Source organism: Adiantum capillus-veneris, chromosome 13 (genome assembly GCF_014529385.1).
Source record: "Adiantum capillus-veneris isolate H3 chromosome 13, ASM1452938v2, whole genome shotgun sequence".
In the NCBI taxonomy this organism is placed as follows: Eukaryota; Viridiplantae; Streptophyta; class Polypodiopsida; order Polypodiales; family Pteridaceae; genus Adiantum; species Adiantum capillus-veneris.
The window spans coordinates 32,196,368-32,209,436 of NC_140943.1; positions in this window are offsets into that span (position 1 = coordinate 32,196,368).

Consider the following 13,069-nt stretch of genomic DNA (forward strand, 5'->3'; position numbering starts at 1 on the left):
GAGGCTCATGCTATCGACTACACTCACCCCCAAAACAAGGAGCCTAAAAGATGTAAATGCAGCTAAATCATCTGCCAAAGCATGTATCAAGCACTCTCTCTCAAATCTACACACTACTCAGGTTGCATAGACTCGCAAATGTAGACACTTATCTGTTTATTATCAAAATGTAGTGAGAGAGAGAGAGAGGCTCATGTTTTTATTGAAAATGCGAGACAAAAGATGATGTGTAGTGTAAAACTTTTATATGAGTCTATATATCAAGATCATTTTTACAACATCATTAAGGAAAAGTTGGACTCACAAAGGGGCCTTATAAGAAGTTTGACTTCCTCTCTCATGTCCAAAACGGGCATGCAGTAATTTTTTTGCAAATCAACTCTAAACTTGGCGAAGATTTGACAGCTGGAATCTACTCTTCAATCTCTTTCTATCGATATATAGCACGCCATGGGATTCCTCATATTTTGAAAGATTCTATTTTTGATTGTCTAGATTCTAAACAGAGTTGTCACATCACAAGAGAATCAAAATAAGAATCTTTCAAAATATGAGGAATCTTGTGGCGTGCTATATATCAACAGAAAGAGCTTGAAGAGTAGATTCTAACTACCAAATCTTTGCCTTAGAGTCAATTTGCAAAAATTCTACCGCCGCAGGCCCGTTTTGGACATGAGAGAGGAAGTCAAAAAAACTCCTTAGAAGGCCCCTTTGTGAGTCCAAATTTTCCCTAATGTCAATCAAAACTTATCTATATTTTTTTAGAAATTCCATGCGAGGCTGCTGCTTCAAATATTCATAGGTTCCAACTTTCAATGATGATGTCGACAGCCCAAGATTTCTTGGCTTACACCCTATACGGTAGCGCATTTGTTTGGCTTACACCCTACAAGGCAGTGCGGTCTTTTCCTACACAAGGCTAATTCTTGGCTCTCTATATCAAAATATGGCCCAAAAGGCCTCTCTCTCTATGTCCCTTTCTCTCTCGATATGGTCGGGGACGCCCTATAGGCTCTCTCTGATCTCTCTCTCTTCCTTGGTTTGCTACAGTGGGCCCTCGTTGACAGCCATCTTGTTTTCACTAATCGGCTTGCCCTCTTTCAATTCTCCTCAATAAAACCCTCATCTCAGATGGCTTGCATTTTCTCCTCTTGCATCCCGCACCCACCCTCTCAGGCTACCACCTCTCATGCACTCCTCTCCTCCTTGTTCTCCCTCATCGCTTTCTTCCCCCCCAGACTGGTGACACACCCTCGCCTTCTTCTCTGATCCCCCTGAAAATGATGGTGCCTCCCCATACCAATCGACACCGCCTCTCATGCACTCCTCTCCTCCTTGTTCTCCCTCATCGCTTTCTTCCCCCCCCAGACTGGTAGCACACCCTCGCCTTCTGCTCTGATCCCCCTACAAATGATGGTGCCTCCCCATACCAATCGACACCGCTCTTTTTGGTCTCGCCACCCCCCGTTAGCTCATCCAAAAAACCCATTAAAACATCACTTTTTTTCATTTAAGCAAAGCCTCCTTAAGCTCCCTTTCACACTCGACTCAGCCTATCTACTTGGTGGCCCCCTTCAACACCACATCAAATCCTCTCTTTGTGCACTTAACTTGAGGTGCAACCAAGGCCTCTGTCCCCTTTCATTCTCTTAGTAGCACCAAATCAATGCCTTTGTGAAGAATCGACACACCTTTGTACTCAATGAAAAAGAACATGGAGCATGTCTTGGCCCTATTTAGGTAGTAAGTTGCAGAACCCAATATAGTTGTGACTCTTTGTATCAACTTAAGACCCATCATTACAATCACCCAAGGTGCATCTTCGATATTTCATTTCCTTGGTCTTCAACCTCCATCTAGCCATAATGGCATGCTCTTTAACAATTGATCGGTAGCTTTGAAACTTTCTTTCTTGTCTTGTCACTAGCAATCTTTCTACATTTTTTTTCTGCAAAACAATCCTCATGGCCGATCAAGTGCAAGTATTGAGCAGACAAAAGAACTCTTTTCAAGTGCAATGCTCATGCGGTCATGCTCTTGCTCAGTCCAAAAAAAACTCCATCAGCTACTAGCACTCTTGTGATGGTTGCTTGCTTTAGTCTCGAATAAAGAGAGCATTTTCTTAAGTGGATCCGGAAGTGGATATTCCGAGATCAACTGGACAGCCAGGAAGCGTGTGTCTTGCCAAGGGTCTGCGACTAGATATATTTAGTTATAATTTGTAGTATTAATTTGAAAGTCCTATTACACTTTTGACCACAGAGGAGGTTTAGAACTGATAAGTCTAAGCATGTTTGCAAAATTTTATCTCATTTGGACACATATCTTTGAATTTAAGAAGATTTTAGCAAGTCTAAGAAGGTAAAGGTGAAAAAGTAGTGATTTTGAGCAATTTTGACATCCAAATTCTTTTGTGAGCACATATTCTTGCTGTACACATCAAGGAGCACCTTGGGAAGAAGCAAAAGTGAAATCTGAGCCAAAAGACATCATACGTGTATGAAGACTTTTAGGCTAGATTTGGGTCAAAACAGACATCTGAGTATATCCTAGCGTCCTAAAGCATAAAAGAAGTCCCTATCCAAAATTCATTGAATTTGGAGCACATTTGGGCTTAAAAATGCCAAAAGACAAAAATTGGACAAGATTCATGCTTGTATGGATCATAACTTGCACAAAAAGTGTTGAAATTGGATTTTGAAAGTTGCTCAGAGTTGCTTGAGTGATAAAGATTCATTGGGATAAAAGTCACTTCATTTTTCCACAAAAGACATCATATGCCTATGATGTCTCCACAAAAGTCACTTCATTTTTTCACAAAAGACATCATATGCCTATGATGTCTCAAGTCCCAAATCAGAGGCCAAAACTTACATCCGTGCTTACAAAAGTGTTTGCCATCACAAAATAGGCCTAGAGACCAAGTTTCATTTAATTTGGCTTAGTTAACCTCCCAGGAAGGTTGCAAGCAACCAAACAAAAAAGAAGGAGTGATAGACCTATTTAAAAGTGTCAAAATCACCAACTGAGACTTGGAGTGGTTAGAGTACATCAAGGAGATTCTATAGTCAAAGTTTGGAGCAATTTAAAGTTAGGAGACATCATACGCGTATGAAGTCTCTAGGCATAGGTTGAGGCCAGACGAGAACTTTGACTAGTCAAAGGACTTCCTTTTGACCTTAGAATCCCAAATATGACTCCAAAACCAAATTTGGACACCTGTAAGTGGACCAAAGCATGTATCTAGTTTTGACACTTTGAAATCGCCAGAATTGGCCTTCATGAAGATTGAATGCAATAGAAAACTGTTTTGGCCATAATTTGAGCTTTCGATATCGGATTCATAATTTTTTTTAATCAAAACAAAGCTCCGGAGTAGCTCTACAACATTTGATGCAACCCCATAACATTAGTCAAAGACCCTTTGGGTCATTTATAGTTGGTCAGCAATGTCGTTTAAGGTCTCAAAACGCATCCAAAAGTTAGGGATGTCTAAAAGTGACAATTTGAGAGAATTGTGAGGAAACAATTGCGGTTTTGGACATAGTTTCGACTTTTTCCTAACCAAAGAACTTGAACACATTGGAATAAGTCTTCTTATATCAAGCTACAATTGTTAAGCCCAAAAATCATCTCTACTTTAGATTTAAACTCAACTTATACAAGCTTCGGCATCCAAAGAGGAGCATCCGCCCATAATGGATCTTCCAAACTGGAAATTGGTAAAGACAAATCTTGTTGAGAGAGTTTGGATGACAGATCATGAGAGTAAAGGACTGTATAGATACATTGACAGCAGTGAGATCAACCTTCATAGGTGCTCAAATCCATGCCTCGAAGAGCTAACTGATTACAAGCTCTTATATGTCTATACATAGGGAGTCGACTATTAATGGAAATCTATAGTTTTTGACACATATGGACAAAAAACAGAGCTGTAGAAAGCACAAATCCACAAACTACATTAGAAATAGGTGGATATTTGGTCAATTAAGGACCACAGATACCTCCACCAAACACAAGGATTCCTACAAGAATTCCAAAAAGGGAGCCACCTAGATTCTCTCCTAGAGCAATAACAAGAGAAGGATTGGGAGAGTCTATGGTTAGACCTATAGACAATCGGTGAGTTAGACCATCCCAAGTCCAAAAATGGATAAACAAGAAATACTCCGGAGATAAAGATCCAAGAGATCATGTAGCGGCTTTTAGAAGAGTAATTAGCAGAGGAAGTTTCAAATTATGCAACACTATTTGCAGGATTCGGGCTGACTCTAGAAGATGACGTGGCTACATGGTTGGACTCAGTGGAAAGACAAGAATTTGAGACTCTAGACAAGCTGTTTGAAGAATTCATCGAAGAATTCTTGCAAAAAGGCATAGCTCACAATATAGTCTCACAAACTCATAGATTTAAACAGAAAGAGGGTGAATCAGTGTGCAAGGTGGCATTATGGCTCCAGGGATATGTCAAGGTTTGTTCGAGAGCGGAAATACCTATGCAATCATGATTGATGTTGATCTTTATCCAGGAAATGAGACATGCAAGTCTTTAGAAGGATCTGCATATGATAAGGAGTCTGACGCTAAATGAATTGATCAAAGAAGCTCTTTATCTAGTGGATAACTGTGAGGAATACAAGGAAAAGGATTGTAAGAGTCAAGAGGACGACACGTCCTCTAAGCATAGTGATTCACAAATTACTGAGTCCATTGTTGCAAAAACAACGGCATCTATCAATCAAGAAATTTTTTGATGAAATGGTCAAGAGTTTAACTCCTCTTGTAAAGTATGATCCAAAGGAGCCTAAGTCGTGCAAAATTGAGAGGAAATGGACAAACCATACGAGGGAAGAGTGCTACTATAGCATGGAATATGCTAGAGAGAGGTATGTACAACCTATTAAAGTAGCACTTGCTCCACCTAGATACATATGGGGAAGCACCAAGACCAATAGGAGTTTCAAGACCATAACCTATCTTAGGACAACAACCTCCGCTTCAAGGTGCTATAATGTCTATAGACATGAGATACACTTCGATGATGGAAGCATATAATAAAGAAACACTAGTACCAACTACAATGTATTATAACAACCAAAGGGGGTACTGCCCTTTGAAGCAACAAAAGATGAGAGAAACACATGGAGTGATGAGACCGGTACAACCTTCACATCCTACATTTCAACTTGAAGAAAGAAGGTATGAGATGGACAAAAGGAAACTGCGGTTCATTGTGAATAGAGGCTTAGCTAGGTCACAGCCTATTTACAGCCAAGAGGAAATACAAGAAGAAGCTCCTCAACCAGAGACAGATTGTCACAAAAGCTGTGACAACCATTTGGTCAAACAATGTCCTTGGAGATCACTCAAGTAAATGCCTATTGTCTTCACTGTGGTATCATTCACTTGATCTCCGATTGCCCAAAAACCCAAAATGAGTCATAAAGATCACTATGAACGTCTCAAGGATCATTCAGCTACCTAGTAGCTCGAGAAACAAAAACGTTGTACCAGTGCAAGTAGTTACGCGAGCGCAAGCTCAAAAGGAAGCTGATGAGAATCCAAAGACAGAGAAAATGGAAACTGACACTTGATCTCCGATTGCCCAAAAACCCAAAACGAGTCATAAAGATCACTCGAATGTCTCAGGGATCATTCAGCTACCTAGTAGCTCGAAAAACAAAAATGTTGTACCAGTTCAAGTAGTTACGTGAGCGCAAGCTCAAAAGGAAGCTGATGAGAATCCAAAGATAGAGAAAATGGAAACTAACACGAGTCTAGAAACGGGTGAATGAAAGACCGACAGACCTAGTCAAAAAACCAAGAGCAAACGAAGCAATTGGAAAGCTAGAAAGGGTAGAATGAAAGCATATATGGTACAAGAGTAGAAATCCGTAGTTGAGGAGCTTACCCAAGCTAAAAAAAGATAATACAACATGAGGAAAGGTTTGCATCTTCTCTTATGTAGATGTCTCAACCTCTAGAAGAACCATCCATGGAAAGTGAGCGTAGAAGTGCTAGTTCATGAGGATCAGTCTTGGTAGAAAAAGTCAACAAACTATGAGATGCCCTCCTAAAAGCCTATGACACACGGCTCAAAAACAATCAAACCCAAGAGCAAAGATAAATGACATATCCCTATGCGGAACTAGAAAAGCAAAGGCATATCCTTATGCAGAACTACAAAAGCAAAGGATTGAAATGTGCCAAAAAATTATTCAAGCAACCCAAGCTTTACTAGAACCGCCAGTTGGAAAACCTGAGGATGTGATCCTTGTCTCATCTACACCACTAATCCCACCAAACCAGGAACGAAAAGAGACAAATCCTAGTCACGAGCATGCACCAAAGCTCAAGGACCCGCATTGAACCAAGGATAGTGTTGAATACCACGGATAACTCTTTTGATGGATTTAACCTAGCTATACCTAAGGTTTGTAGAGAAATAGATGGTCTTGATGAATTGTGAAAACAAGTCAGAGATGCCAATGAAGCCAGTGAGCTAAGCAAATGAGTAAACCAAACTAGTGATGGAAGAGAAGTGTTTCTTCCACCAATAGAGGAATTTGAGGTTGTATCTCAAATGAATCTAGAAGTGCAATCATATTGGGGAGACATAGGATCTGTACAGTCCATGGATAGTAATGGAAATGGCCTATAATAGCGGAATTAAGAGAATTAGAGTGAGCATTTTTGTGAGATCACTTTGAGAACATAGAGGGTGAACTTAATTGATAGCAACATAAACATAGTACTTAATTAACTTGGCATGTAAAATACTTTTGCAAGAGAGAGAGAGAGAGAGAGAGAGAGAGTGAGAGAGTATTAGAGAACATGACAATAGTTGAGGACCGGATTTACTTGGAGCCGGGTCCCCCCTCCAAAAGGAATTTGTAATATAGATTCTCCCATCAAGAGAGACTTGGTACAATACAATCTTTGTGTTCCTTGTGACCTTGGTGATGCTATGAAGATGGAAAGCTTCATGCATCATGAGCATAACATAAACTTTGCAAAAAACATTAATTATCCCAAGCCTCAATCCCAAGGCCTCAAACACCTTCAAAGGTGGAGAGAGCTAGCGGAGAATGAGGGTAGGGAAGAGAAAGAAAAATTATTCATAGGAGAAAGAAATAGTTCCTCACTTATCATCACTCTTCTTGCTTAGCATAGCATAATAGCATAGTAATGAAGATGAAGAAGATGTCAAGCTTAAGCATTGAAGCATGACTCTTGGTTGGATTTTCATTCCATAGCCAAGATTGTTGGTGTAGGCTCTCAACTTCTCAACAAGCTTGGAGAAGGAGAATATGGAGCTCTTGCACTTTGCACTCCGCACAATGAGAGAATGTGTGTGTGTGTGTGTGTGTGTGTGTGTGTGTGTGTGTGTGTGTGGAGAGAGTATACCCCTTCTCAAGCTTGGTCCACCTCTCTCTCTCTCTCTCTCTCTCTCTCTCTCTCTCTCTTATTATTTAATTATATCATTTGGACATGTGTCCTCTTTTCCTCTTTGAGAGAAAGAACTTAATTATTTATTTTTATGCATCTAAATTATCATCGGACCCCTTTTAAAGCCTATCCAATAGAATTCAAGAACATCATGAGGGCCACATGTGGAGGATTTTGACATGTGTCTTTAATGCTTCTTAAGTCATTTGGTTTGAATTGAACACTTCAAGCACTTAGTCAATTAAGCATGGAAACCGTTTATGCCTCTTGAGAGTTTATCTTTGAATTGAACACTTCAAGAACCTTAGTCATTTAAGCATGAGAATTACCTCAAGCTTGGACAAGGTTCCCACAAATACTTTAGGCACTTTAGCTAGCAAGCCGACAAGCATCTCATGCTTGGGTAGGATTCCCACCTCAAGGTCAACCCTAGCTTGCCTAAGGTCAAAGGACTTTTTAACACTAACTTTTGTTGGTCTTTAATGAAGCTAACCTTAAGGTCTTTTAAGCTCCATTAGATGCACGTTTCTCTTTGATAGACTACCTCCTTTTGGACCCTTATTGAGATGTAACCATCTCTCCTCTTGGTCCCTTGCTGAGGTAAATTTAAAAGCACTTATTGCACATTGCTCTTTGGTAGACCATCTCCTTTTGTAACCCTATTGAGATGCAACCATTTCTCATTTTGGTCCCCTGTTGAGATAGGTCTAGAATCACATATCTATATCCTAACTCTTGTTCCCTTTTTATCTTCCCATATTAAATGATCAGTTTAATATGAGACAATCATTAGGTAAAGTTAGTTATTATATTTTATGACATGGACAATCAACCAATTTCTCTAAGAACACTACCATCCTATGTGGGAGAGCACGAGGCCAAGTCAAATGTTATTGCAGACCCATCACAGAGACTGTCTTCCAACAAGTTCTTCGATTCAAAAGGGTTAATCGATAATGTATCTACCCCAGTCACCTGTACGACTCAAATTGAGGAAGGGATCAAAGAGCTTGAAATACCTCAGCTAAACACAAGACTGATACCTCTGAACAAAGTAGGGGAGTACTATGAGAGAGAAGATGGGAACCACTCTTCTTGTGGAATTCCAAGGTGTAAAAACCATGGAAATCCTTGACAGTGGATCTAGTGTTGCCATCGCAACAAAAGAGATCTGGAAACAATGGGGAAAATTGGCAGTGAGGGCTACCAGGCTGAAACTACATCTTGCAGATGGACATGTGGAAAATCCCCCAGGACTGCTAGAAAAAGTAGTTGTCACTTCTTGCGGCATTGAATATGAGCATACCTTTGCTATTGTTGATTTTGGCAAGAATGCAACTAAAAATGGTCCAAGATTGGGGATAGGACCAAACCTACCTGAGACACATGGAAACCACAGCAAGGATAAACTTGAAAGACCATAGCTACAAGGATGTGACAAGAACGATAAACTTGAAAGACCATAGATACAAGGATGTGACAAGAACACCGGTGGAGGAGTTTGATTCCATTACAATAGTAGGATCAGAACTTCTAGCATGGTGAGAGCATAGTTGGGTAAGCCTAAAGAATTATGGATGTATGGAGCTTCATAATGCAGAAGCTTAAAGCGAGAGGAATGTATCTTAGAGGGGGTGATTGAAGATAAGGATTATATCCCAGAACCATTTCCTTAAGAAGCATTAGATCCACTAGAATGGGAACACATCTTGGCTATTCTGGATGTGTGGGGTATTTAAGATGGTCTCACAACAAAGTTTTGTGATAAAGATGGCTTTGATGTCGTTATTTTGCAATGAGTGTGATCGAGGAAAACAAAGAGAACCAGACATCAACAAGCTCCCAATATGAAGAGCAAACAAAGGAATGTCAAGAATCAAAAGACGAAGAAGAAGACGAGTTCTATGACTCCGTAGAACACTTAGAGCTTCAAGAAGATGTCGACTATGGAAATCGAGACAACTCAGCAGGTGACATGAACGACACTTTAACGAATGCATGGTTTTATGATTGTCCAAATCAAAGACCCAAGAACCAATGTCATCGCTACAAGTATAAAGTACATCAAAAGTGGATTCCAAAATCCTCAGTGGTGCCAGAACTGCAACAAGCATCCTCATATGTGGCTTCTATATAGGAAGAAAATATTTAGCCAAGAAGAACACGACCATGTCAAGAGCTAAAAACACTCTGACCAATGGGCTAGAAAAGTCATTCTAGAAACAACAATCCAAGAGCAAACAGACACTAGCTTTCCATAACTAGACAAACCACCAAGGGAAAGTGCCAGATATCAACTGTGATGAGGATAGTAGTGATAGTGATGATTTTTCTAACATCCCCTACCAGGAACTCATGTGATCACTATCACTAGCAGCTTCTACAACAACCATGGAAGACCAAAAGCAAAGAACAACAAGTCAGAGACAAAAGTTTGAAAAATATGGATACCAAAGAGCCAGCTCAATCATTACCAGGTATGGATTAAGAAGATGAAGATCTTTGATGAAAAATCACAAGATCCAACACCAAAAGGAAAACAGTCAAAGTATTCAAGAACGGCTAAGAAAATCACAAAGTCGCAAGCTTTTGCAACTCAGATTTGGGTTCCAAAGAAGTTGATTCAAGCACAAAGAGGTCAGGAGTTTACTTGGGTTCTGAAACGGTTAAAATATCAACTTCCAAAGTCTGGATCCTGTCGCCAACCAAGCGTACAAGGGCTAAAGCAATGGCCACTGTTGACTCACACAAAGACAAAGTGAATCCCAAAGAAGTCTCTTCAAATAAAAACGAAGTAGGAACAAGTATGGGTTCCCAAACGAGCATCATCAATGAAACAACCAGTAATCACAAAGACGTGGGTCCTAAAGGAAACCAATAAAACTACTATCACCGCATCGTCGCTTGAATTTTTTCAATTTCTCCTACAATTACAATACATTTAGAAGAGAGCAAGTTACTCACTTCACCACTGCATGTTACACAAGGCTTACAGATCAAGAGATAAAGTGAATAATCCGAAAAAGCTCGGAAGCCTTCAATCAAGCAAATGGCACAGGAGCTTCAAAGACCATCACATTGCTTAGAATAGGAAGCCTCGCCATCAAATGCCAATAAGAAAACTGCTTATACCCACACCTTGCACAACATAATTTTCTTCCATGCATTGACTATGTATGCATAACAGGGCTACATTACAAGGTCTGCATAGACACAATTTTTAATTGCCCAAGCACATCACATACCCTTGACGATACCCTTTCATTTAGGAGGACTCCAAAGGGGGGAGGGGGGGGGGGGGGGGGGGGGGGGCATTCTAAATGTGGACCTAATATTATGAATATTAGAGGGCAATGTTTTGTGAGTTTCATTGAATTTTTGTGTTTGATTGTGATATTTGTTTGACAAAATTCGGAGTATATGCCCTCATAATAGCGTTACAAGAGGAGTAGAATTTTGTTCGAATGATTTTTGCTTTTTGTTGAGTTTATTTTTTGTTTTATTTAGTTATTTTTTGAGATTTTCTTTATTTTTAAAAAACATGTAAAAATCCATAATCCAGATGAAGAAAAGACTAAAGAGATACATGAGCAGTACAAAGAAAGACGGTATAGGAAAATGACGAAACTTCACGAGGTATGCCATATGCACAAGGCTATAATGTCAGAGGTAAGAAAAGAATATTGATCAGTCTTCAACAACAATATGAGGACAAAAATGACTAAGAATGGTCATAAAACACCGGGATGGCCTACAAGGACAAAGAAAGTTGGTGATGCAGCTAAATAAAAGCACTCATCAAGTGTAAAGTTGCCTATAAGACACATCACTCGACTGCAAGGCCGTATACAGGAAGTAGACCTTATACTGCAAATCTTCTATCTTGTATATGACTTAATGAATCCTAACAAACAAAAGGGGTATTAGCAGCAAGCTAACTCAGATATCATTTTTCGGAGCTTTCATTGTAAAAACATTTATTATTTTAATGAATCGAGAATATTATAACTCCTACTTGCTAGATAAACATTGTAATTGATGAACCGGGGCTACAAGCTTCCAGAATGTATCAACCTGTCTTTAGTTAGAGCTCCCAGATTATTAATTTTGACCACCAAAAACCTTGGCTAAGGTATAAAAGCCAATTTTTGTAAGTTTTTTATAAGTTTGGATAATAGAAACACATTGTAATTGATGAGCCGTGGCTACAAGCTTCCAAATTGTATCAACCTGTCTTTAGTTAGAGCTCCCAAATTATTAATTTTGACCACCAAAACCCTTGGCTAAGGTATAAAAGTGAATTTTTTGTATGTTTAAGCTTTAAAATCATAAAATAAGTATAGGCAGGTATTGGGGCATCATTGCTAAGCATTTAAATACATTCTGGGTCAAAAAACGACTAGGTCAAAAACTCACTGTTGTTAATAATCGTAATTTTTGCACTTAACCTAAGTGAGATTTGAGGCCATACGCATGTGTGCTTAGGTCTTATAAACATGTCCTAAAAGTTTCGTAACGTTTGGATGTCGTCTGATACTGTAACGGTTGCGATTTGTTTGCCGATGAGCGACTAGCTTTTGGTGATTTTTGTCATTTGAGTGTAGCTTGAGTTAGATGCGAGTTGTTTGTTTTTTTCTAAGAGATTGACAACCTCTTTTAGCCTCTATGCACTAGTCGAGTCAGCTTCGTCCCATGGATTGACAATTATATCCGTGGTTCTCGCTATGTCTGCAACAAGATAGGAGTGAGGTTAGACACCCGTCCCACATTTGGCACCGCTGCTACGGATCGAAGAGACCTAAACTAGGGAAAAACATGAGCGTCTTGTGAAGTTATCCTTTAACTTCCTCTAGAATCACCTAGAGTCAAAACTTTCTTTTTAAAACCGCATAGCTTAAGATTGTCGTCTTTTGTTGTGTAGAGGTAGCTTGGAAGTAGATTGTACTTGCTAAGTACCTTTAGAACTGTAGGATTGTAGGATTAGATTGGGATTTTGAGAATGATTGATGGACAAGACAAATCTTAAGATCAATGCTCAAGAAACCATAAAAAACCAAGAAAACGAGTGTTTGTGGACACTTTCCACAACCCCATTGCAGTAGAATCTAGGAGTAAGGTAAGTAGAATCCGAGGTGGGATTTTAGAACGTTGCTCTCTCCAAAAGCGTCAATTGTGAGTTGTTATGTGAAATTGCAGAATTTTAGGTCTACGGCTAGAAATAGCACCAGAAGACTGTCAACCACCCAATTCGACTGGAGAGTATGCTTTAAAGTTGTATGAACCAGTGGGTAAGCTCAAGGACGCATTGAGGTAAAAATTTTAAGAGTTTGGAAAAACTCAGATTATTTACTTTTTCTTGATATTTTAGGCCAAATTAAGTTTGGACTTGACTCAGAGGCTTAGAAAAGACTGCCCAGGGAAAAAGTTCAAAAAAATGTTCATTTTAAGCATAAAGTAAATAATTACGATTATTTACTTTTAGCTCAAATGTGACCAAGGTTGATACCAAAGACTCTATGCATGTGTACAAACAACTTTTGTAAAGGCCCATAGAATTTGGATCACCAAACTGACCAAAAACTAGGTAAAAACTTTTTGTACTGACTTTCGAGAACTT